The sequence below is a fragment of the Phyllobates terribilis genome, unplaced genomic scaffold, assembly GCF_046119375.1.
Source record: "Phyllobates terribilis strain yellow unplaced genomic scaffold, ASM4611937v1 Scaffold_11__3_contigs__length_659146591, whole genome shotgun sequence".
NCBI classification, from domain to species: Eukaryota; Metazoa; Chordata; class Amphibia; order Anura; family Dendrobatidae; genus Phyllobates; species Phyllobates terribilis.
Window position 1 is genome coordinate 414,000,899 of NW_027362771.1, and position 27,986 is coordinate 414,028,884.

Genomic DNA, 27,986 nt, shown 5'->3' on the forward strand with positions numbered 1-27,986 from the left:
TGTAACCTCCTTTGGGGAATTTCAGTTGTACAAAGTCTTCAGGCCATGCAGTTTCATCATATAGGAACTTCTGGTGACTGAGACAGTAAACCCCTTCAGAGAACATAAAGCCATGTAATTCTCTGGGGGGAGGGGGTGGAAAGTCATCAGATGATCACATGGCCTAACTGAAGAGACGTATACCATGAATTTCATATTGAATGGTAAATAAGGGAACACAAGCTGAATTACATATATTGAAGGACTAGTGACAGAATGCGTTAAAACTGAAAAATATTTTTTCATATAAAAAATGTAGTTCTACTTTAAAATTAAAACAAGAGAGAAATGAAATTGTGTTCGATGTAGATTCACAGTTATTTATTAGTAAACTCATGTTCACAGATTCATTATTCTGCAAGAAATTCTATCTAAACAGAAAAAAATCTGCAAGGAAAATCAAATTTACGGAAAGTTTTAAAATTCATTATTTGCAAGGATTTGGAACAAAAAAAAGTTGTATTTGCCATTGAATTACAAGGTTGGCAAATCTGTTGTAGAAACCCAAGTTTCAGCCTCAGATCCTGTGACCATAGACTAAAGTTGCAGCTACGCTGTCAAACAATATTGTACGTGATTGCTGTGACCTCAATGTTTTGTTGTGCAAGATTGACATGGAGACCAACCAGGGATGGAACAATCTTACAGCAGATGTGGGCAATGAAGCCTCGAAATAACACAAACCTTTCTGATTGTGAAAAGATTACAAACTTAGATTGTGGATACACTGCGACTTTCAGTTATGTGTGAATTTCAGAAAAATTGCAACATATCCCACTGTCAGAATTTAGCAATGGCTGCAAGGTCACTTATGACAAGTCTGGTGTCACAATCTTAATTTTTCTGTTAATTGGATGTGACCAAATGTAGCTGTCACCATTTAGCCTCAACAACACACAGAAAAATATTCGGCTTAAGGCCTTATTCACATGTCAGTATTTGGTCAGTATCTTGCATCAGTGTTTTTATGACAAAACCAGGAGTGGAACTTACAGAGAAAATTGAAATTGAAACAAAATGGCTGAACTGGAGACTCTCACGTCGGTCACAAAATATGATGTGGTGGGTATTACGGGAACCTGGCTGGATGAAAGCCATGACTGGGTGACAAACAAGGAGGGATACACTACATTTAGAAAGCATAGGAAAGACAAAAAAGGTGGAGGGGTGTGTATTTTCGGAAGATCCAACTTAAAACCTGTGCTCCATGACATCATTGGGGGAAGCTGCGACAATGTAGAGTCAGTCTGGGTTAATGTACATGGGGTTGGCCATAATGGAAAGCTTTTAATTGGAATTTGCATGCTAATATATTTGAACTGGTAGAGAACAAAATGCTGGAACAAATTAAAAAGGCAGCAAATAATAATAGGGTCCTTATTATGGGGGATTTTAACTATCCAGACATTCAATGGGACATAGAATCATCCAGTTGTGCTAAAAGCTTATCCACCGCTCAGGACAATTACCTCTCTCAGCTGGTAGATGAACCAACCAGGGGAGGTAATCTGCTGGATCTGGTGCTGTCAAGAGACCAGATACAATTTCAGAACTACAGGTCTGGGAGCATTTGGGAAACAGCGACCATAATATGGTAAGTTTCAATGTAATATTCAATAAAACATTTCAAAAAGGAAATACAAAAACCTGGAACTTTAGGAAAGCTGATTTCAACAAATTAAGGGAAGAGCTTTAGGCTGTGTGCCCACGTAGCGTTTTTCAAGCGTATATGCTGTGGAATTTCCGCAGCGTAAACGCTTGAAAAACGCATGTATATCCGCACCCCATGGTCCTCAATGGCATTCCGCAATGTCAATGCCCATGCTGCGGATTTTTCCGCAGCGTACATGCTGCGGTCAAAAATCCGCAGCATGTTCATTAATTTTGCGGAAGCGCAGCGGAATCAATGTGCGGATGGTACCCAAGTCTGGATGAGAGGAGACTCTCATCCAGACCTGGGTACCAAAGAACCTGTAAAAAAAAGAATAAAATAAAGTTTATACTTATCTTCTGATGTTTTCCCTCCGTCGCGCTGTTGTCTGAAGGACCTGCCACGTCATTGAGTCATGTGACCCATCACATGACTCAATGACGTCACCGCAGGTCCTGCACACAACAGCGTGAGCCGCTCAAGCCTCCGGACGGGGCAGAGAATGCATCAGAAGGTGAGTATAAAGTTTATTTTTTTATTTTTTACCATTCTGAACAAGTTGTCAAGCACTTTTCCAAGTGATGCTTGGAGAAGTGCTTGATAACCCGCATGCGGAAATGCATGCAAAGACGCCTCACAAACGCTTCTACCTGGCGGGAAAACCGCATGTAATATCCGCATGCGATTTTCCCGCCAGGGAGAAGCGTAAAAAATATGCTTCAGGTCCGCAACGTGGGCACATAGCCTAATTGTGTAAACTGGGACCATAATTAAACTGGCACTTTTCATCCATGTTCACCAACAAACCGTCCGTTCCTGGGATCTTTCAACAGGGCAGAAATCAAAGTTCACCACCTGATATAACTAGTTTAACACAAAAAGAAGTATGCCTGCGTCTGAACAAACTAAACAATGACAAAGCCCCTTGCCAGATGGCATTCATCCACGGATAGTAAGGGAATTAAGCTCAGTAATTGACAAACCGCTGTATCTCATATTCTTAGACTCTCTGGTAACAGGGGTAGTACCACAGGATTGGAAGATGGCTGACGTAGTACCGATATTTAAGAAAGGTAAGAAGATGGATCCAGGTAACTACCGTCCGGTAAGTCTGACATCGGTAGTGTGCAAAGTTTTTGAGGGCATCATAAGAGATGACCTGCCGAGTTATAGCGTAGAGAATAATATAATAAATGATAATCCCCATGGATTCATGAAAAATAGATCATGTCTAACCAACATGTTGGGGTTCTTTGAGGAGGTAAGTGCAAATTTGGATGTCGATTTGATACTGTACCACATAGCAGCCTTATATTGAAGCTACAGAAGCAAGGACTTGGGGGAACTATATGCAGATGGGTAAGGAATTGGCTAAATGACAGGAAACACGAGTCGTCATAAACGGTATGTTCTCTTAATAGGACATAGTCAGCAGTGGGGTACTGCAGGGATCTGTGCTTGGACCGATTCTTTTTAACGTCTTTATAAATGACCTTGGGGATGGGATTGAGATAAAGTGTAAATTTTTGCTGATGACATCAAACTATGTAGGATATTAAAATCTGATCTTGACGTTACAATATTGCTGAATGATCTGGATAAGATGTCTGAATGGGCAAACACTTGGTAGATGGGGTTTAATGTAGATAAATATAGAGTAATGCACCTACGACGGAGTAATCCTATTGCTGCACATTAAATGGGAGTATATTCGGGTCTACAGAACAGGAGAAGGACTTGGGTATTCTGGTTACAAGTAAGCTGAGCAGCAGTACTCAATGTCAAGCAGCGGCCGCAAAAGCAAATAAGATTTTAGGATGTATAAAAAGAGAAATAAAATCCCGCAATCCCAATGTATTGTTACCCCTTTATAAATCACTGGTGAGGCAACATCTGAAATATGGGATCCAGTTTTGGGCTCCACATTTTAAAAATGATATTCAGAAGTTAGAGTCAGTTCAAAGGCGGGCAACTAGAATACTACAAGGGATCAAAGGCCTCTCATATGATGAGAGGTTGAAAAAGTTGAGCCTGTTTAGATTAGAAAAAAGAAGCCTCAGAGGGGATCTCATTTACATGTATATGTGTGGTCAGCAGGGCTGTGGAATCGGAGCCCATTTTGGTGGAGTCGGTATAAAATGAACCAACTCCGACTCCTAAAATATATAATAAATTGGGTACAGTAATTCAATGAAGTTTGTGGGGAATATTTTTTCATAAGAATTTGGGAAAGTTATGAAATGTCCTATAAATGTCTGTCCTATTCCTGATCTAAGGGTCTAGACTTTTAGCTGCGATGAATCTGTGCTACAGTAAATTTATCACTTAAACATGAGCCATGTATGAAGGAGTCGGAGCCATGGAAATTAAGGAGTCGGAGGTTTGGCTTACCGACTCCACAGCCCTTGTGGTCAGTACAAAGGACTAGCACATGACTTATTCCTTCCAAAGACCATACTAAAGGACCAGGGGGCACTCATTACGGGTGGAAGAAAGGCGATTCCGTCACCTAAACAGGAAAGGGTTCTTTACAGTCAGAGCAGTCAGACTGTGGCATGCCCGACCCCAAGAGGAAGTAATGGCCGACACTATAACAGCTTTCAAAAAAGGGCTGGACGATTTCCTCGATACACATAACATTGTGGGCTACAGTTAAATTGGACAAAATATTACACCTATAGTAGTACATTTAATATGATAATAGTAATTACATAACTAGTTTCATAATTAGGTTTGATCCAGGGTTCTAGTACTGATTGCCTTTTCTCGGGGTCAAGAAGGAATTTTTCCCCGTGATGCAAACTGGCTGAATGTGTCCTGGGGTTTTTGCCTTCTTCTGGATCAACAGATTTAGGCATAGGGATTTTAGTAATACCATTATTAGAATCATAAGAGTAATACAAAATATAAAACTGATTAAAAAATTATAAAAGGGTTCATTTTTAATTGTAATAGTGCAGCAATAATAAAATTGGTAATAATACATTTGTGAGGCCAAGTCCCAGTAACTTAGTGTAGGGAGTACAATTGGGGGAGGAAGGTTGAACTGGATGGATCTAGGTCTTTATTCAACCTACGTTACTATGTTACTATGTAGAGATTGGCACCTGTTCTGTGTTTGGAGAAATTCCTGGTTTTGGCATAGTACTTTTTTTATCAGTATTTCTAACGTATGAATAAGGCCTAAAGATAAATACAGTTTTTTACAACATAATACTTGATCATGATTGTGCCGATTGATGACATCTACGGTACCAACACCTTATTAATAAAAGGAACAGTCAATGATCACTTCTATAAATTTAGGGTATGTTCACACTAGGTGTTTTTTCAGCATTTTTTTCAGAAAAAACGCTGAAAGAAGGGACATGCTCTATTGTGCAAAAACCATGCAAAGCACAAAATACTGAGGACAAAAAAAACTGTGTGCATGAGATTTCTGAAATCTCAGACTTTTCTGGCACTGTAAAACGCAGCTCAAAATTTGCAAAAAAAAAAAACGCTGAAAAAAACGTCTATTGTCAACACGGCCTAAGTCTAAGCAAAGCCCAGTCTATAAGGTAAAATAAAAAATGTGGCTCCTTTTAAAAAAAGCTTGTAGTATTTTAGCCTCCTTGGGGCCTACTATCAGTGAGAAGGTGTTTTTATTGTTACTTTCGTGTCCATGCAGCTTGTTGCAGTTTACAGGAGAGATGTCAAAGAGGATGGAATATCAAAGAGTGTGTGCTTCTAATTAAAGAGATGATTGCATACAATCTATACATCTTCCATCAGATTTGGCAGAAAGTTATACAGAACTTGATTGCAAAGATGTTCTGCTGCCAAATTGTGGTGACAAGATTAGGCCTCTGAATCTAAACGAATGCTTTGCTTAACTGATATCTGAAAGAAAATAGCATGTTTATTATCAATTTGCATAGATAATACTTTCTCTAAATGGTGTCAATATTTCACTTAGCAAAGAATTGCTAAATAGGTACAGATGCTGTAAAAAAAATAAACTATAGTCAAGTAATTTGGGCTATGCACGCTACGAAGCTGCAAATGTTGACAGGAAAATACATGCCCCAAATATTGTTATTTGTGTGCCCTCTGTCCTTTTATGTTAGCATATAAGTTGCCAGTAAGGCATTGTTCACACACTGCATTATGCAAAGACAAATAAGTTTCCACCTCAGTGATCCTGCAAACATGCACTTATTCTTGGCAAGAGCCGGGCATGACTGTCAGCCGCATGCGCAGGGCTGTGGAGTCAGAGTCGGTGCCTATTTTGGTGGAGCTGGAGTCAGTATAAAATGGACCAACTCCAACTCCTAACATATATAATAAATTGGGTACAGTAGTTCAATGCAGTTTGTCTGGAATATTTTTCATAAGAATTTGGGAAAGTTATGAAGTGTCCTATAAATGTCTGTCCTATTCCTGATCTAAGGGTCTAGACTTTTAGCTGAGATGAATCTGTGCTACAGTAAATTTATCACTTAAACATGAGCCGTGTATGAGGGAGTCGGAGTCTGTGTCATGGAAATTGTGAAGTCGGAGTCGGAGGTTTGGCTTACCGACTCCACAGCCCTGCGCATGCGGCAGTGGTATGATGAGATCCCGGCCAAGAAAATGCAGATTGTCCATATAGGAAATCAGACAGGGATTATCAAGGAATGTTTTCACCTGGCAATGATCAGAAGATGGTTCCTAGATTTATACCCAACTTTCTGTTGTGGTCTTACAGTGGTTGTCCAGGATTGTGACAAAAGTCTGCATAACTGCAGGCCTTTGAATCTTCACAGCGTGCGAGAAGAGAAATAAGTCACTCTGGCGGTGCCTGAATCTGAAACCGCTCCGACGGTACCTGAGCCTGAAGCCGCTCCGGCTGGACCTGAGCCTGCACCAGGGCCCGCCCTGTCAAGTGTTCCAGGATCTGCACTGTCTGAACCAGCATCACTATGCCGTCCTGCCTTGGACTCACAGTCTGTGTCTGCGATCCTGACCCATGGGGTCACTTGCCACAGTCCCCGGGCAAGCCCAACTCCACCATGAGGAGCTCTAGCAAAAACCAGGTGGCCGCTTAGCCACGCTCCTCTAAAGGTAAGCCCGGACCGTGGTACAGTGGGTCCACAATCCACATATGTGACACACACAAAGAAAATGAACGTGTATAACAAAACAAAATGATAACAAAACGTGTAACTGCAATCATTTTCTGTAAGAAATACTTCATTTTCTGGAACAATTTCAAGGGTGCCAACACTTTCGTCCATGACTGCAGATGTCTTCACCACAAAATTATTTTGGGGTAAGATGGGTAAGAGGTGACTGTAGACCTTTGACAATGCCTGCTATGCTGGCATTGCTTTAGAGTATCTAAAGCCACGGCCCCACTATCAGTATTCGGTCAGTATTTTTTCTTAGGAGTGGGAGCCAAAACCAGGTCAGGAACAATCAGAGAAAATGTATAATAGTAACAAGTCACCAATTCTGCATTTATCACCCACTCCTGGTTTTGGCTCCCACTCCTGAGAAAAATACTGACCAAATACTGATAGTGGGGCTATGGCCTAAGGGTGTGTCTGGCCGAATTTTTTTAAGGAGGTGTTGGACCAGAAACGGAGATGAAACATTCCAAATCCTCCTCAAAAATTTGGAGGGTCTGTTCAGTTTCTGCTACAAAAACGCAGCACAAAGATTCTGTGTGCATTCACTCAAAGGGTTTATTCACATGGAGAACTTTTTGCTGGGTTTTCAGAACAGAAACTCTATAAAAAAAAACAAACATAAGTTTTGATAACATAAGTTTTTGGTCTGAAAAATCAGCAAAAAAAAAACTCAGTGGAGAATACACCCCAATACAAAGTAATACATCTGAGATGATTCACAAGAACATAACTCTTAGACCTTAAAACAAAAAAATTAGTGATAAAAAATAGCAGAAAAATAGATGCACCATACATAATGAGACACTACCTTTTGGTACCACTTTTATCTTCATGGTCTTTCTAGTGATTTCCTGTTAAGTTTGGTAACTTTGGGACTGAGCTCAGTCATAAATGTTGTAAGTTTTGATACTGTAAAATGCTGAAAACCAGTAAAATAAACCACGAGAAGGACACCGGCTGCACTCTCCTCTGCATTCATTAGCGTACATCATCCCCAATGACCACATACGTGATCTCACTATTACCTGAGTCACAAGGTGTGCGAACCTCACACTTTGCTTGGTAACCTCTGAATTATTCATATTGTGATTAATATACAGGAACAGATAGCCCAGAATGACACTGAAGCTGTGGACAAACGTCTTCATTCCAGCAAGATCATCCTAACACTTATAGCCTTATATGGACGCCCACCGCTGCTCAGCTCAAGCGGAGAAGGATTTATACGCCGGATTGAAAATTAACAGACGTTTCCTCCATTTACATTTCACAATTCCTCATCTTCATGTTGCTGTTTTTATAGCTTTGCTGTTCCTCCAGTATAGAAATGTAATGGAGAATTGTGTCTGCCACTCTCATAAATGCTTATTCGCAGACCCATCTATGAGGATTTTAATACAAGGCGTGCCATGGAGTCTATGCAGTGTCATCACATTTGCTCAGCTGACCGGCTGAAATTACATTTACAGCGGAGACGATAAGCTGAGAGCCCTGCCACACTACAACACTTCCAGCTAATCAAAATAGTAAATCAGCTTACGCTGAAATCGTGCTTCACTAAGTAATATGGAAAGTACTGACCCCGTCCAACAACAAGAACGTGGGATGTAATAATGTACAGATTCTGCGCGCACGGCGCCCGTAGCTAGCGGTGCACAACACACAGAAGATGAACTACCATAGCAGTAAACCTGCTGAGGTGCCACGAGTGCAAAAAAGTACTTGAAGGTAATAGTGGTCAATATGAACGGCTGGAAGCCCAGCAGGGCTGTTATTATGTCACTAGTGGATATAAAGGGTGTGGATGAAGCAAGAACATTGACCCCTTCACCACCTTGGGTTTTTCAGTTTTTGTTTTCTGCTCCTCTTCTTCCCAAAGCTATAACCCTTTTATTTTTCCGTCAATATGGCTATGTGAGGGCTTGTTTTTTGCGGGACGAGTTGTACTTTTGAACGACACCATTGGTTTTACCATATAAAGTAGTGGATTCTCCAGGTCATTACGAGTTAGTAGATACCAAATATGTATAGATTCTTTTTTATTTAAATAGGGGGGGGGGGCGACTATTTTTTGGGATCTGGGGCCGGATGAGGGCTTATTTTTTGTGCGTCGAGCTGACATTTTTATTGATACCATTGTGGGGTAGGTACGAACTTTTGATCGCATTTTATTGCTATGTTGCGGCGACCAAAAAAACATAATTCCAGCGTTTTGATTTTTTTCTCGTTACGACATTTACAGATCGGATTAATTCTTGTTATACAGGGTGGTCCAAAAGTAGGTGGACAGAAAGTGTAATAAGGTTATGCTTAACGAAATTGAAGAAAATCCAGTAATTTTCGATAACATTATGTGGAGTGATGAAGCTTCTTTCACATTCTCTGGCCATATTAACAGACATAATTGTATTTACTGGTATAATGAGAACATGCATTTAACATTAGAGCAACAACTAAATGAGCCTGGTGTCAATGTTTGGGGTGGTATTTCAAGTTTTGGTGTTTTAAGACCAATATTTTTTGATGGAACAGTCACAGGAGATAAGCATCTCGAAATTCTAATGAATCAAGTTGTTTCCCAGTTACAGCAACAGCCTAATTCAAATGACCTTTATTTCCAACAAGATGGGGCCCCTCCACATTATTCAAGAGTAGTCCGCGAGTATCTTGATGAAACATTTCCTAATAAATGGATTGGCCGAAGAGGCCCACTTGATTGGCCGGCACGTTCACCAGACTTGATCCCAATGGATTTTTTCTTTTGGGAAGTACTCAAGGACAAAGTTTATAGTGAAAAACCAAAAAGTGTCAGTGATTTGAAAAATCACATAAGAGAAATTAATACCCAAAGAGACTTGTGCAAAAAAGTTTGTCGAAGCGTAAGAGGCAGACTTCAAAGCTGTGCAAATTGTAATGGAAAACAGTGTGAGCACCTGCGTTGATAACATTTAAGGGCTTTTGTATTATTGTTCAGAATAAAATGTAATTGTCAATGTTATGCTTGTGTTAGTAAATATAATTTTAGATATAAATCAAAATAAATGTTATTATTTTCCGGCCACCTACTTTTGGACCACCCTGTATATTGATATATCGGGCGATTCTGAACGCGGCGATACCAAATATTTGTATATTTGATTTTTTTTTTTTTTTTATTGTTTTATTTTGAATTCGGCGAAAGGGGGCTGATTTTAACTTTTATTTTTTTAATATTTTTAAAAACATTTTTTTTTACTTTTCACATGCTCCAATAGTCTCTAGGAGAGGCTTGAAGCTGAGATCATCCGATTGCCTGTGCTGCACACTGCAGGGCATAAGCCCTATGGGTAGCTAAAGTGCTCGCTTGCTATGAGCGCCGATCGCTGGGCGGTGCTCATAGCATCCCAACAATGACAACCACAGGGGTCTCCTGCAGACCCCGGGTTGTCATGCCAACCCATCGGCGACCAGTGCCCATGTGACACGGACACAGATAGGAGGGATTAGTGAGGTGCTTCCGGCGCGGCCATGTTAAATGCCGGTCAGAGTTTGACAGTGGTTTTTAACATGTTAACAGCCACAGGAGGATTGTGATTCCATCAGCGGCTGTTTAGCGGCACATGTCAGCTGATCAGATCGGCTGTCATGTCCCTGGAAAGTTGCGGACTCAGCGCCGGAGCCCGCACCAAAGAGGGGGATGCGACCTCATACGTCCAAGTTCTTTAAGCAGTTTTCTACTTTAACCACTATCTAGGAAATATTTTTAACCCCTTAAGGACCGTGCGGTTTTCTATTTTTACGCTTTCATTTTTTTCTCCTCTTATTCCAACAGCCATAACACCTTTATTTTTTCGTCCCCATTGCCATATGACTACTTGTTTTTTTGCGGGACAAGTTGTGCTTTTGAATGAAACCATCCATTTTATCATGTGAGGTATTGGAAAGCAGAGAAAAATCTAATTTTGGCAAAACAGAAAAAAAGCACAATTCAGCAATTGTTTTTATTTTTTTTTACTTTTAGGGTTCATTTTACCATAAAACTGACCTGGTAATATGATTCTCTAGATCAGTGTGATTCCGTAGATACCAAAACATGCATAGTTTTTGTTTTATATAAGTGGTAAAAGAAATTCAGAAATTTGTAAGAAAAAAAAAAATACGCTTGTGTCACTATTATTCCAGGGCCGTAAATGTGGCTGGGTGAGAGCTTGTTTTCTGATCTGCCTCTAAGGACTCTCTCACACTGCCATATAACACTGGTGAGTGTTTTATAGTATGGGGCAGAGCAGATCTACAATTACTTTCTCAAGCAGATTCGGCATGAGAAAACAATTGCAGCGAGTGCATTTGAGAATCGGATCGTACACACCCATACAAGTCTATGGGTGCGTGTGAAACATCGGACTGCACTTGGATATCATCCGAGTGCAGTTTGATTACAGTGGACGCCGGCAATAGAGGAGATTGAGAAATTACTTTCTCCATCTCCTAAGCAGGTGTGCTGCGATTCTTACATGCGAGAGAATAGGATCACAGTGAGATGACACTTGGCTCACGCTCGCAGCAGAGTTTGAGCCGAGGGTCAGTTGCATATAGCATCTGATAGCATCAAGAGAAAATCATCGGATGATACTCGCCAGTGTGACCGACCCATAACAACCACGGTTGGAGCAGAACTCTGCCCGTGACTGTTAACCTGTTAAATGTCACTGTCAATCTCTGACAGAGGCATGAACAGTGCGCCAGCATAAAGGGGTGTCATTCTATGAGTCCATCGGCTGCCCCACAATGTGATCGTGGGGAGTCGTTGGATTGCTGTGACAGCAGGGGGTCTGCTGATGACCTCCATGCCTGTCATCATGAAGCTCCAGCTACTGGGGTATTGCTGTATGTAGCACAAGCAATCAGGTGATCGCAGGCTCAATTCCCATAGGAAGACTAGGAAATGCAGTAAAAAAACAAAAAACACAAAAAACAAAAACAAAACAAAGTTCGAATCACCCCCCCATTAAAAATTATATTAAGCAACAAAAAAAAAAACACATGTGGTATCGCCGCATCTATAAAAGTTCAAACTATCAAAATATAAAATTAAGTAACCTGATTGGCAAGCACTGTAAACAGAAAACAAAATTGCAAAACTAAGTAATTTTGGTCGCTGCAACACTAGAAATAAAAAAAAAAAAAAAAAGCTGTAGGCAGCAATCAAAATGACATATCTATCCCAAAATTGTGTCAATAAACTGTTGCTGTAATATATATATATATATATGTTATACACAGTACAGACCAAAAGTTTAGACACACCTTCTCATTTAAAGATTTTTCTGTTTTTTCATGACTTTGAAAATTGTACATTCACACTGAAGGCATCAAAACTATGAATTAACACATGTGGAATTATATACTTAACAAAAAAGTGTGAAACAACTGAAAACATGTCTTATATTCTAGATTCTTCAAAGTAGCCACCTTTTGCTTTGATGAATGCTTTGCACACTCTTGGCATTCTCTTGATGATCTTCAAGAGGTAGTCACCGGAAATGGTTTTCACTTCACAGGTGTGCCCTGTCAGGTTTAATAAGTGGGATTTCTTGCCTTATAATTGAGGTTGGGGCCATCAGTTGTGTTGTGCAGAAGTCAGGTGGATACACAGCTGATAGTCCTCCTGAATAGACTGTATACAACTATGCATGCGGATGTTATGCGATTCAATGCGCGGATGGAACCCGGGTCTGGAGAAAAGGAGACTCTCCTCCAGACCCAGGTACCATAGTACCTGTACACTGTGTGCAGAATTATTAGGCAAGTTGTATTTTAGAGGATTATTTTTATTATTGATCAACAACTATGTTCTCAATCAACCCAAAAAACTCATAAATACCCAAGCTTAATATTTTTGGAAGTTGGAGTGGGGTTTTTTTAGATTTGGCTATCTTAGGAGGATATCTGTCTGTGCAGGTAACAATTACTGTGCAGAATTATTAGGCAACTTAATAAAAAAAATATATAAATCCCATCTCACTTGTTTATTTTCACCAGGTAAACCAATATCAGTGCACAAAATTTAGAAATAAACATTTCTGACATGCAAAAACAAAAAAATTAGTGATCAATATATCCACCTTTCTTTATGATGACACTCAACAGCCTTCCATCCATAGATTCTGTCAGTTGCTTGATCTGTTTTCGATCAACATTGCGTGCAGCAGCCACCACAGCCTCCCAGACACTGTTCCGAGAGGTGTACTGTTTTCCCTCCCTGTAGATCTCACATTTTATGATGGACCACAGGTTCTCTATGGCAGAGGTCCCCAACCGCCGGTCCGCGGACCAGGACCGGGCCGTTGGGGTTTTTCAGCCGGTCCGCGGCGCCGCTGACCAGGGTCGGCGTCAGCACCCGGGCAAATGCCGGGGCTCTGAGCAGGCAGAGGGGCCCACTGGCGGTCGCGCACCCCGCTGGGCTATGGGCGGAGGAGAGCGGTGTCAGCGCCCGCCCTTCTCCGCCGCTTGCTCAGGGCCCCGGCAGCCCGATACTTACCTCTCCCCGTGCCTCCGCAGATCAGCTGTCTTCCTGCTCTGCGCTCCCTGTGACGTCTCAGGTCAGAGGGCGCGGTGACGTCTTTACACCGCGCCCTCCCCTGAGCCGTCACAGGGAGCGCTGAGCGGGAAGAAACGACAACGCTGGAGTTCGGAGCCGAGCAGCGAGCGGCGGGCAGCAAGTAGCAGGTGAGGAGAAGGGAGGTGAGTATTTGATTTTTTTTTTTTTTTAATGTATGGAGGCATGGGGCAGTATAAAGAGGGGAGGGGGGGCATCCTAAAGAGGAGGGGTGACAGCCTGCATGGGGCATTATAAGGTGGGGAACAGCCTGCATGGGGCATTATAAAGAGGGGGGATTCCTGCTTGGGGCATTATAATGAGGAGGGGTGACAGCCTGCATGGGGCATTATAAGGTAGGGACCAGCCTGCATGGGGCATTATAAAGAGGGGGGGATTCCTGCTTGGGGCATTATAATGAGGAGGGGTGACAGCCTGCATGGGGCATTATAAGGTGGGGACCAGCCTGCATGGGGCATTATAAGGTGGGGAACAACCTGCACGGGGCATTATAAAGAGAGGGGGGGACATCCTGCATGGGGCAGTATAAAGAGGAGGGGTGACAGCCTGCATGGGGCAGTATAAAGAGGAGGGGTGACAGCCTGCATGGGGCAGTATAAAGAGGAGGGGTGACAGCCTGCATGGAGCATTATAAAGAGGAGGGGTGACAGCCTGCATGGGGCAGTATAAAGAGGAGGGGTGACAGCCTGCATGGAGCATTATAAAGAGGAGGGGTGACAGCCTGCATGGGGCATTATAAAGAGGGGGGGTGACAGCCTGCATGGGGCAGTATAAAGAGGAGGGGTGACAGCCTGCATGGGGCAGTATAAAGAGGAGGGGTGACAGCCTGCATGGGGCATTATAAAGAGGGGGGGCAGCCTGTATGGGGCATTATGTGGGGGGTAACAGCCTGCATGGAGCATTAAAAGGGGGGGGCCTGTATGGGGCATTATGTGGGGGGGAACAGCCTGCATGGAGCATTATAAGGGGGGGTCAGCCTGTATGGGGCATTATGTGGGGGTAACAGCCTGCATGGAGCATTAAAAGGGAGGGGCCTGTATGGGGCATTATGTGGGGGGTAACAGCCTGCATGGAGCATTATAAGGGGGGGACAGCCTGTATGGGGCATTATGTGGGGGGTAACAGCCTGCATGCAGCATTATATGGGGACCGGTATCCTGTATGGAGCGTTATATGGGGGCCAGTATTCTGTATGGAGCCTTATATGGGGGCCAGTATTCCGTATGGGGTCTTATATGGGGGCCAGTATTCCGTATGGGGCCTTATATGGGGGCAAGTATTCCGTATGGGGCCTTATATGGGGGCAAGTATTCCGTATGGGGCCTTATATGGGGGCAAGTATTCCGTATGAAGCGTTATATGGGGGCCAGTATTCCGTATGGGCGTTATATGGGGACCAGTATTCCGTATGGAGCCTTATATGGGGGCCACTATTCTGTGTGGAGCGATTCACCGGTTTCTGAGCTATTGTAGAATTTACAATAGATATCACTCATGAAGTGAAATCTTTGCATTGTACTATATATATATATTTCTCCGCCGTATCTCTGCATCATGAATCGTGGTATGTGTTAAAGGGGCCCACTGAGACTCTTTCGCCCGGGGCCCAGAAAAACCTGGAGCCGGCCCTGCCGCTGACAGCTAGCTCCGCGGCCCTGCGCCTGGTCAGAACTCGCTCTGTGTGGATTTATAATGTTTTCTGCCATAGCCGTGACAGCTCGCAGCTCCCGGCAGAGAACATTATGCAGGACGGGGTGGGGCGTCGGGCGGGTCTTAGTGACGCAGCCCTCCACAGCACAGCATGGTACCTGTTGTACGTCACGGGGCGGGTCTTAGTGACGCGGCCCTCCTGCACAGCATGGTGTGTTCCTGACGGGGTGGGGCGGCAGGCTCTCCTAACTGACACGCCCCCGGCAGAACATGTTATGTGGGGCGTGCTGGGGCAGCAGACTGGCTTCAGTGACGCGGCTCCCGGTACCGGTGTTCAGTGTGTAGCGCTGCTAAGCAGCAGCGCTGTATACACTGACGCTCAATGTACAATGCTGCTACTTAGCAGCGCTGTACACCGAGGTCCCGCCAGCATCCTCCCCATACAGCTCCACCCCTCCATAACCCCACCCCCATATGACCAAAGCCCCGCCCCCACCCCCACCGGGCCATGGAAAACTGGTCTTGCTTAAAGCCGGTCCCTGGTGCAAAAAAGGTTGGGGACCTCTGCTCTATGGGGTTCAGATCAGGTGAACAAGGGGGCCATGTCATTATTTTTTCTTCTTTTAGACCTTTACTGGCCAGCCACGCTGTGGAGTAGTTGGATGCATGTGATGGAGCAGTGTCGTGCATGAAAATCATGCTTTTCTTGAACGATACCGACTTTTTCCTGTACCACTGCTTGAAGAAGTTGTCTTCCAGAAACTGGCAGTAGGTCTGGGAGTTGAGCTTCACTCCATCCTCAATCCGAAAAGGTCCCACAAGTTCATCTTTGATGATACCAGCCCATACCAGTACCCCACCTCCACCTTACTGGCATCTGAGTCTGAGTGGAGCTCTCTGCCCTTTATTGATCCAGCCTCTGGCCCATCCATCTGGCCCATCAAGAGTCACTCTCATTTCATCAGTCCATAAAACCTTTGAAAAATCAGTCTCAAGATATTTCTGGGCCCATTCTTGACGTTTTATCTTATGTTTCTTGTTCAAAGGTGGTCGTTTTTCAGCCTTTCTTACCTTGGCCATGTCCCTGAGTATCGCACACCTTGTGCTTTTTGATACTCCAGTAACGTTGCAGCTCTGAAATATGGCAAAATTGGTGGCGAATGGCATCTTGGCAGCTTCACGCTTGATTTTCCTCAATTCATGGGCAGTTATTTTGTGCCATTTTTGGCCAACACGCTTCTTGCAACCCTGTTGGCTATTTGCCATGAAACGCTTGATTGTTCGGTGATCACACTTCAAAAGTTTGGAAGTTTCAAGACATCTCACAATTTTGGACTTTTCAGAGCCCGTCAAATCTCTCTTCCGACCCATTTTGCCAAAGAAAAGGAAGTTGCCTAATAATTAAGCACACCTTATATAGGATGTTGATGTCATTAGTCAACACCCCTCCTCATTACAGAGATGCACATCCCCAGATTTACTTAATTGGTAGTTGGCTCTCAAGCCTATGCAGCTTGGAGTAGGACAACATGTATAAAAAGTATCATGTGATCAAAATACTCATTTGCCTAATAATTCTGCACACAGTGTAGTTAAAAAAGAAGAAAATGAAGAAAAAAAAAAAACCTGTCACATGTCTAAATGACGTCATGGAAGGTCCTTTTTAGAGCACCGCGAGCCACCGAAGACACCGGACACACCGGAGAAGGAGACTGGGGGCCATCGGAAGGTGAGTATAATGAGGTGTATTATCCTGTAAGCACCTTCATTTACATCAGGTGTATACAGCAGACGGCTTTGTGTTTTCCATTCCCCTATTTATTGGAGGTTTATTCCCTTGTCCAATTTTAATGTAATCTTTTATCTTTGATTTGAATAAAATTATTATTTTTACACATTGTCAGAATCTCTTCTTGTCTGGCGGTTATTTGCCGCTATAGACTTTTTTTTATGGTATTACAGTTTAGAAGTTGTCTGACCTCATGCTTCAGGACTAATTTTTGAATTAATCATGTTTTCTGTTTTTTGTAAACAGACGGTCCGACATATTGGTATTATCTACTTTAAAGCCAGAGAGACTTCCCGGCGATCAAAAGCCTCAGACTTATTTAGACAAGGGGCCTTCGGTGTCACTCCGGATGCAGCTACTAATCATAAGGACCTTATTAAACATTATAAGAAGGTACTATATAAGAAGACACGGTTATGGTGGAATAGGTCTTCCTTAGAAAATTACATGGACAAACAAATTATACCGAGAGGGTTACGTGTACAGCTCTTTCCTTCATTTGAATTAGATGAAGAGCCGTTACTTAAAATATGGATTTCAGCAGCTACGACTTGTTCCTTAGAGTTCATCCAAATTATCATTGACAAGAACTCCATGTCTTTGAAAGAACTTGATGAGGAAATTGAGGAGTTAGAAAAATCTCTAATAAAAGATATCCCAGTGGATAATTTTGATAAAAAGATTGTAGAGACTAACAAAGAGGTGGACAAGTGGGAACAGGAAATAAGACTCAACAAATTGAAAAATATCAGAGAGACAGCAAGGACTATGACAGTGGTAATATTTTCCGCTGGTAAAACAAAAAAGATAATAAAAGTAGTAATAGAAATACAAATATGAGAAAGACAAAGGGAATTCCTAAAAGCCCCTCTGAAAGCTCATATCCATCTCTAACGGATGTGTCGTCAAGTGACAATGAGAGCACTAACATAGAAGCAGTGAGTGGAAGTGGCAGACCGGCTAAACGTCTTCCGGATATCTTTACGTTGTCTGACCTCATGCTTCAGGACTAATTTTTGAATTAATAAATCCATGCCAGTTGCATGGATTTATATAGTGTGACCAAGTTGTCAAACACTTTTCCAAGTGATGCTAAAATAGCTTGGAAAAGCGCTTGACAACCCGCATGCGAAATCGCATGCTAAAAATGCTTCACAAATGCTTCAACCTGGCAGAAAAAACGCATGTAAAATCTGCGTGCGTTTTTTTTCTACCAGGGGGATGCAGAAACGCTCCGCAGCATTTCTGCATCGTGGGCACATAGCCTAACGGTTGCCCAATAATTCTACACACATACACTGGGGAAAAGAAGTATTTGATACACTGCCGATTTTGCAAGTTTTCCCACCTACAAAGAATGGAGAGGTCTGCAATTTTTACCATAGGTACACTACACCTGAGAGAGACAGAATCTAAAAATAAAAACCAGAAAATCACATTATGATTTTTACATAATTAATTTGCATTTTATTGCATGAAATGAGTATTTGATACAATAGAAAAACAGAACTTTATATTTGGTACAGAAACCTTTGCTTGCAATTACAGAGGTCAGACTTTTCCTGTAGTTCTTGACCAAGTTTGCACACACTGCAGCAGGGATTTGGCCCACTCCTCCATACAGATCTTCTCCAGATTTTTCAGGTTTTGGGGCTGTCGCTGGGTAACATTGCGTTTCAGATCCCTCCAAAGATTTTCTATTGGGTTCAGGTGTGGAGACTGACTAGGCCACTCCAGGACCTTGAAATGTTTCTTACGGAGCCACTCCTTAGTAGCCCTGGCTGTGTGTTTCAGTTCATTATCATGCTGGAAGACCCAACCATGACCCATCTTCAATACTCTTACTGAGGGAAGGAGGTTGTTGGCCAAAATCTCGAGATACATGACCCCATCCATCCTCCCTTCCATAAGGTGCAGTTGTCCTGTCCCATTTGCAGAAAAGCATTGTAATGCACACGCCCGGGCTGAGCGGCGTGTGCGTGTGATTCCACTGGACCGTGCCGGAGAGTGAATGCCTGGAGGGGCGTAACTAGGTATTCACCCGATCCGGGTCGCACGACGGCATACGACGCCAGTGCACCAAGGAGGAATCAAGCAGAGGGACCAGGTGCTACTCCAGGACAGACCCCAGACACGGCTGTTGACCCACACAGGGGAATACAGGAACAGACAGGTTAGGCTGGCACACAGACTGGCGGGTATAGGCAGGCACGACTGGTATGCAGGCAGGCGGGTATGCAGGCAGGGAGGTACAGGCAAGCACGGCTAGAATGCAGACAGGGAGGCACTAGCAGGTAGGAACACAGGCGGGATAGGACCCAGTACACACTGGGACTCCGGAACAGAACCACAGATGTGGCGGACAAACACAGCAGAGTAAGGCCGCCCAGAGTGGTGAGCGAGAGCAGGGCAAGACGAGACCGCCTAGAGTGGTGAGCGAGAGTAGAGCAGGACGAGGCCGCTGGAGCGGTGAGCGAGAGTAGAGCAGGACGAGGCCGCTGGAGCGGTGAGCAAGAGTAGAGCAGGACGAGGCCGCTGGAGCGGTGAGCGAGAGTAGAGCAGGACGAGGCCGCCTGGAGCGGTGAGCAAAGGGTCAGAGCTGAGCGAGACTGCCGGAGCAGTGAGCAAGGAGTCAGAGCAGAGCGAGACTGCCGGAGCAGTGAGCAAAGGGTCAGAGCGGAGCGAGACTGCCGGAGCAGTGAGCAAAGGGTCAGAGCGGAGCAAGACTGCCGGAGCAGTGAGCAAGGCAAAGCAGGCTAGAACCGCCGGAGCGGTGAGCAAGGCAGAGCAGGGGGGACAGGGCTCTGTACACACGGAACAGGCAGGAAGGGAAAGGCAGAACCAGATACCCACAGGGTACTTGCAGTGAAGTAGCGAGTGGACCACAAACTCACAAACGGAAGTACAGAGACAACGAGCAGGAGTTAGGTACGAGTTCAGACTCTGCAGAAAAAGGAAAGGTACGGACATAGAGAAACACAGGAAACAGGCTAGAAGAGTATACAGACAAGAACAGACACAGTAGCAAGATACAGGAGCGGGTCTAGGTATGAAGCCCCTAGAAGGCGGGAGGAACAGGCTAGGAGCGTGTTCAGACAGGACAGACAAGATACAGGAGCGGGTCTAGGTATGCAGCCCCTAGAAGGCGGGAGGAACAGGCTAGGAGCGTGTTCAGACAGGCCTGGAAATACAGCCTCCAGGAAAGGCAGACAAGCAAACACAGAAAGGGACCTGGCACATTCAGAGTGAAAGAGCACACTGAATGAAACACAATGCTCAGGCAGGGATTCATTGGAGCAGCTGGGTTAAATACCAGGTGACAGACAGCAATAGGCTGAGGACGCACAATGGGTGTGCCCGCAGCAGGTACAAGAAACAGGAAGTGATCGGGCGCCGCCCTTAAGCAGCAGACACAGAGGCAAGCAGACAGCATGGAGGGAAGCCAGGCTAGCAGACTGGACTGGAGATCAAGTGCGCGCTCTTGCACAGTGGGAGATGGACCACTATGCAAGGACGCCGCCAGGTATGTTACAAGCATCCTCAAAGTGTGATGTTTCCCCCACCATGCTTCATGGTTGGGACGGTGTTCTTGGGGTTGTACTTATCCTTCTTCTTCCTCCAAACATGGCGAGTGGAGTTGATACCAAAAAGTTCTATTTTGGTCTCATGTGACCACATGACCTTCTCCCATGCCTCCTCTGAATCATAAAGATGGTTATTGGCTAACTTCAAAAGGGGCCTGGACATGTGCTGGCGTGAGCAGAAGGACCTTGCGTGCACGGAGACTGTGGTCGCAGCTCTCTTCAGGTCAATGACCAGGTCCTCCGGGATAGTTCTGTGCTAATTCCTGAACTTTCTCTGAATCATCCTTACCCCACGAGGTGAGAAGTTGCATGGAGTCCCAGATAGAGGAAGATTGACAGTAGTGATTACGGAAGATCAACTTTCCTCCTTACTCTCCAAGTCACACCTCACCACCTGTGAACTTGACCCTATCCCGTCGCACCTCATCACTAACCTTACTACAGTCTTCATCCCAACTCTAATCCACCTCTTCAACCTGTCACTAACAACTGGTGTCTTCCCCTCATGCTTCAAACATGCCTCGATCACACCCATCCTCAAAAAAACGTCCCTTGACCCATCCTCTCAGACTAGCTATCGCCCCATATCACTTCTTCCCTATGACTCAAAACTACTTGAACAACACGTCCATTTTGAACTGTCCTCCCACTCCCTCTTTGACTGCTTACAATCTGGCTTCCGACCGCACCATTCTACTTAAACTGCCCTGACTAAGTCACCAATGACCTACTAACTGCCAAATCCAAGCGACACTATTCTGTCCTTCTCCTCCTGGACCTGTCATTTGCCTTCGACACAGTGGACCATTCCCTCTTAATACAGACTCTCATCTCTTGGCATCAAAGACTTGGACCTATCTTGGATCTCTTCATCCATAATAGACAGGACCTTCAGTGTTTCTCACTCACACACCACCTCCTATCTGTCGGTGTCCCCCAAGGTTTAGTCCTAAGACCTCTGCTCTTCTCAATCTACACCCTCGGCCTGGGACAGCTCATAGAGTCCCACGGTTTTCAGTATCATCTCTATGCTGACGACACACAGATTTACCTCTCTGGACCTGAAAGCACCTCCTTACTAACTAGAATCCCACAATGTCTGTCTGCTATGTCATCCTTCTTCTCTGCTAGATTTCTAAAACTTAACATGGAAATAGTTCAGATATATAATATATGTGTGTAACAGCCCTTCTGAGGACTAATCCAGCTGCATATATTCAGTGGTGATAGCAGGAGTTAGGCTGGTAGGGTATGTGGAGGACTGCAGTGCATATAGTGCAAGAGGGTCTATTGAATGTCCTGTTAGTATATAGTGGATACGGAAAGTATTCAGACCCCTTTAAATTTTTCTCTCTTTGTTTCATTGCAGCCATTTGGTAAATTGTAAAAAGTTCATTTTTTTCTCATTAAAAGTACACTCTGCACTCCATGTTGACTGAAAAAAGCCCAGAAATGTAGACATTTTTGCAAATTTATTAAAAAAGAAAAAACTGAAATATCACGAGGTCATAATTATTCAGACCATTTTCTCAGACACTCATATTTAAGTCACATGCTATCCATTTCCTTATGATCCTCCTTGAGATGGTTCTACTCCTTCATTGGAGTCCAGCTGTGCTTAATTAAACTGATAGGACTTGATTTGGAAAGGCACACACCTGTCTATATAAGACCTCACAGCTCACAGTGCATGTCAGACCAAATGAGAATCATGAGCTCAAAGGAACTGCCCAAGGAACTGCCATTTCTGCCTTCCATTTTGTTGCAGTGTGTTGGTCAAGCTATTCAGACTAGGTCTCTGTGTAGAATAATATTAGTAAATTACAGGCCTGCTATTTAAAACCGTGGTTCTCTGTCAGAAGTATTACATATAACTGCGTTCCAAAATCAGACATTTCTCGTGAACGTGAAAAACATTGTCCTCCATTTAAAATGGGCAAGATGCATGGCATGGAACGGGGAAGTGGATGTGATGGTGATGGTGCATGCAGAGGCTGAGGACGTGGCCATGGTCAAGCTGAAATTGTGCCACAACAAACACCCACATCTTCTCGTTCGACCTTCCTGTCCCAATTACTAGGGGACCGCAGTACACTACTATTGAACCCAGAGTAGTATCAAAAGGTTGTTGGATAGCAGATAATGCTTCCAGTCACTTTGCCACCACCACTACCACCCTGTCTTCCACACGGTCAAGTCTCAGTAGCCGTGAGTCTGGACCGCATATTCCTCACCCTGATTCTCCTTTCTCCCACCATGCCGAGTGCCCGGAGAAAACTGAGGCCACAATTGGACACTCAGAAGAGCTGTTCACTTTTCCATTTGTAGATTCGGGCCTCTCGCCCGGCCAGCTTCAAGCAAGTAAAGAGGAGAATGCGTGTAACAATGGCCAAACATTGGAGCAGCCACGGTCACACGAAGGCAACGGTGGGAAAGTGCAATTACTGTTGCAAGAGGTGGAGGTTGATGATGAGACACAATTGCCAGAAAGTCAGGAGGAGGACCAGGGTGAGGAAGTGGAAGAAGAGGTGGTGGATGTTATAGTGACTGACCCAACCTGGCAGGGGGACATGCAAAGCAAGGACAGCAGAACACAGGGGGAGGGAGACGCAGCACCACAAAAGGCAAGAAGAAGCAGTGTAGTGGTTGCAGACACAAGATGGGAAAGCGTTCCCCGTAACACTAACACTAAAGCTCAAGATGTTGCCTTTTAGGCTCGTGGAGATGGAAGCTTTTTGCAACCTGATGGCAGCAGCCGTCCCTCAGTACTCGGTCCCCAGCCGCCACTATTTCTACCGGTGTGCTGTCCCCGCATTACAAGAGCATATATCACACAACATTAGCCGTGCCCTCAACAATGCAGTTACTGGGAAAGTCCACCTAACCATGGACACGTGGAAAAGTGCTTGTGTGCAGGGGCGGTACATCTCGCTGACCGCACACTGGGTTAATATAGTCGAAGCCGGGAGCTAGTCGGACCTTGGGAAGGAACGCGTCCTCCCGACGCCAAGCATTTCGGGCCCTGGGTCAATCAGGGTGGCCCCCACATTATACAGCTCCTGCACCTCCTCCTCTTCAGCCTCCATCTCCGAAATGACCACATCAGTCGCAAGCTAGAAGCACTGCAGCACTGCCTCGGCCAAGTAGCAACAGGCTGTGCTGAAGCTAATATGCTTAGGTGACAAACCGCACAACACTGAAGAGTTGTGGACAGCTCTGAAAGAGCAGGCAGATCTGTGGCTGACACCATTGACCCTACAGCCAGGCATGGTCGTGTGTGACAATGGCCCGAACCTGGTGGCGGCTCTGAGGCGAGCTCACACACATACCATGCCTGGCCCATGTGCTTAACCTCGTGGTTCAGCTGTTTCTCAAAACCTACCTGGATCTGACGGATCTGCTTGCTAAAGTACGCCGCCTGTGTGCCTATTTTAGAAAGTCAGCTACAGCTTCCGCCGCCCTTGCTGTTCTTCAGCAGCGTTTGCAGCTTCCAGCTCATCGACCGATCTGCGATGTCCCCACGCGTTGGAACTCTACATTGCAGATGTTGAGAAGGATTTGTGAGCAGAAGAGGGCAGTTGTTGAGTACCAGCATCAACAAGGCCGTTGGTATTCAGTTCAGACTCCACACATAAGACCTCAGGAGTGGACATGGATGTCAGACATATGTACCATCCTCCAAAACTTTGAGGACTCCACCAAGATGGTGAGCGGCGATGATGTCATAATTAGCGTCACCATCCCACTTCTCTGTCTTCTGAAACGCTCTCTGCTCACAATTAAAGAGGATGCATTACAAGCGAAGCACAATGAGATGGAGCAAGGAACCATACAGGGTGATTCCACACAGCCCAGCCTCATCTCATCCCAACGTGAATTGGGTGACAATGAGGAAGAGGATGAGGAGGAAGAACAGGAGCTTGTTTCCTGCGCTATAGACGGTACTACCTGCACAACTGTCATACCGTCTGTTCAGCGTGGATGGCCTGAGGACAGGGAGGAAGAGGAGAATGAGGAGGAGAGCATTGTCAGTCATCCTCTTCGTGAGGACACGGAAGTCTTGCCTGTCTGGCACACATGGCTGAGTGTATGCTACACTGCATTTCCCATGACCCTCGCGTTGTTCAAATTTGGGGTGACAGTCATTACTGGTTGGTGACACTTCTAGACCCACGCTACAAGGAGAACTTTCTTTCTCTTATTCCCTTGCAGGACAGGCCTAATAAAATGGTGCAGTACGAAAAGGCCCTTGTTGCAGAATTATTTAAAAAAATTCCCATCTGAAAACGCTGGTGGCAGAGGTCACAGTTCGTTGGACAACCAAGGAGTACAGGCGAGAGAGACACAAATGCAATCTAGCAGAGGCAGAGGAACACTGTCAAAGTTCTGGGACAGTTTTCTCAGACCCTCCCATCGCACAGGCCCTGAGGCGCAGGGTACTCTCCCAAGGAGGGAAAAGTTTCGGAAGATGGTGAGGGAGTACATTGCTGACCGTACCAACATAAATCAAATAAACAAAAATAAATATTGATTGAGCCAGACTTCTCAACACCATCAAATGATAGCAGCGTAATATAAACTCAAATACAGTGTTTTTTTGGGAGGTCTAACTCTATTCCCATGCACCTCTGTCTTCACACCCAGACATAGGTATACGCTTCCTGATTTTGTCTATTCGCTCTTGTCTTCCTCCTTCTCCTCTTGTCTTCCTCCTTCTCCTCATTCTCTTCCATATCACCATATCTACGTCTCTTTATCTACGTCTCTTGCAAGGGGCATTGGAGTTCCTCCAAATTTGTGGCAGCCGTTGATTTACTTCATAGGCAAACAGTATGGGAGACCCACTTCGTAATAATGGGAACATTGTTTTCAGGAGGCCCTCCGACTTCTACGTCTCTTGCAAGGGACACTGGAGTTCCTCCACATTTTTGGCAGCCGTTGCATTCACTCCATAGGCAAACAGTATAGGAGACCCACTCCTTTTAAATTGTACTCATTACTGTAGCCCAGTTCCATGAGTCTTTAAATTGTTAGTAGGGTTTTTACTAAATTTTGGCAGCTGTTGGACTCACTGCATACCCTATAACTGTATAGCAGACCCTCTACTTCCTAATGGGAACATGTCGTTACTGTGGCCCAGCTCTATATGTCTTTAAATTGTTATTGGGGTTTTTCCCAAATTTTGGCAGCCCTTGCAATCACAGCATGAGCATTACCACTATAGGAGACCCACTCCTTTATAATGGGAACATTTTTTTTTTTTTTTACTGAGACCCTCCTCTATGTCTCTTTAAAGGGGTATTGGGTTGCGTACAAATTTTTGGCAGCCCTTGCATACGCAATAACAGTATAGGGGACCCACTCTTTAATAATGGGAACAACAAAGCAAAGCCGACTGCTGGCCCTTTAAGAATAGTAAGGCTGTAAAAATAGTGTTTGTGACTTTCACAATCCCTGCTTCATAAATGAAACAGGATGTGTCTGATGATGTTTCACACACCAAATGGCCAGATAAGGTTGTAAAATGTTAAAATGACATCCCCCGGTGAATGCATTTGAAAGCAATGCAAAAACGCATCAAAAACGCTACATGTGAACATAGCCCAAGGTGTGGAGAAGTATTTTTGCTTTTGGTTATTTATTTTGCCTTATATACAAGTCATTACCCTGGAAAGGACGTTCTTTAACATTTTTCTCAGGAAAATCCATTTTGGTTTCGTTTTTGTATGTTTTATGGCGAGTCCGTAAAAGTGGCGTAATACCTCTGATAATGTTGCTGACAGCAGTGATCTGGGAGTCAGAGATGCTTCCAGGGGTCTTCCCCATGCTGTTCCCATGTCATTGAGCACTGTTCCCATCGATTTGGGCAATTTTTAGGCCCTTTGCAGACTGCCGGGGGAAGAGCCGCAAGAAAAATGCTCGAGTTTCCCATAGACTTACATTGTACTCGTTACTTGGACCGAGCACTCGAGCATTCCAATTTGCTCGACCCGAGAAACGAGTACCCGAGCATTTTAGTGCTCACTCATCACTAGTCTCTAAGCATCTGTGAAAATATTGTAGAAATTACTTTCTAGGATATATAAATTAGAATCAATGATCTGTGAGAAAATTGACAGCACACAGGTGCCACCCATATTTCTCCCACTGGGGTTACATGACGACACCTGTCGCGTCACAGCAATTCTCATACAAGTAATGCAACCGAAAACATCTGTGCGACTTGCTGTCATGAGACTATTTTAGAGCTGTGATTTTTCTATAAAAATAAAATGCAAATTGCACACAAGCTACGGTCGCGTGTGATTTGCAGTGAAGTCTATGGCAACAGAGTCGTGTGCGACCTGCATTCTGCGGCGCTTTGCTTTACAGTCAAACAAATAGTATGCAAGAGAAAAAACACACTTTTGGCCACCGTCTGGTGAATGGACGCCTATAGCAATATTACAATATACTTTGGGAAAAGCAGTGTGCACCCAACCTTACACAGACTCTAATGCAACTAAATGGTAGAAACATTTTAATCAACACTATTTAAAAAGACATTTAATTTTTTTCCAAATTGAAAAGTTAACAATTAAAAAAATATATTTCAAAAAGGTGTCGACCGCTGTTAAATACCATTCTATTATTAAAGTTCAGTTCTTTAGACCCAGAATGGGTCTGAGTGTTTCAATAAAAAAAACTGACCCTAAAATACAGTTGCATTACAACCATGTCAAACTGATCTTTCAGATTACCTGCTACCAGTATGTAGAAATTATCAGGTTTTAGTCTAGAGACATGAAAATTAACTCAGAAGATATAATCAAAATGCTATGATTTCATTATAATCTTATGGATTTGTCACTTTTTCCACCTTTTGTATTGTTGAAGAAGCTCATTAGAATCTTTTCTTACAACTCTGCCTTGGACTGGACCTCTGTAATTTTTCCTAAATATATTATATTAGTCCTGACAGTGTAACAACCCTTTAAAAAGAGGAAAGATGACACCTGGTTGTCAATTCATCCATAAATATCTAGAAGGAATAACATTGTATCGGTACAACGCAGAGTAATCATGAAAGACGCTCTGGAATTATTTGCTAAAGAATAAAGTATTTCATACTACAGGCATGTCAGGAGTGGAGACAGGTCTTCCCTAAACACTAAATGGTAGAACAATCAGTTTATTGCACTTCTTTTAAGGGTATTTTCTGTTCTGGTGCTCAGCAGCAGCACCGCGCACAGCCACCAATGCGGAAGAGTCACTCTGCTTGTGTAACGACTACGAGCAAACGTAGCGGCACCATCGTTCTGCTGATGGGTTAACTTTCAAGAGAATGGACTTTACCCAATCAAGAATTGATACCTTATAGACTATTAATGTTTTACACCTCAAAAAAAACATTGAATAACATGAGATAAGGATTAACTTCCACTGTTGGCCAATTTAGAAGAAATTATCCTAAATTTTGCACACAGCTTGGTGTGACGTTCTCCGAACGGTTTAACTGGCAAAATGTAAATACATAAAAGAT

General features: G+C 44.0%; 1 protein-coding gene across 1 annotated transcript in view; it reads right to left on the minus strand.

Moving 5' to 3' along the window:
- Nucleotides 1-27,986, minus strand: part of ATP8B4 (ATPase phospholipid transporting 8B4 (putative)) — a 336,358-nt gene that overhangs the window by 288,263 nt on the left and 20,109 nt on the right.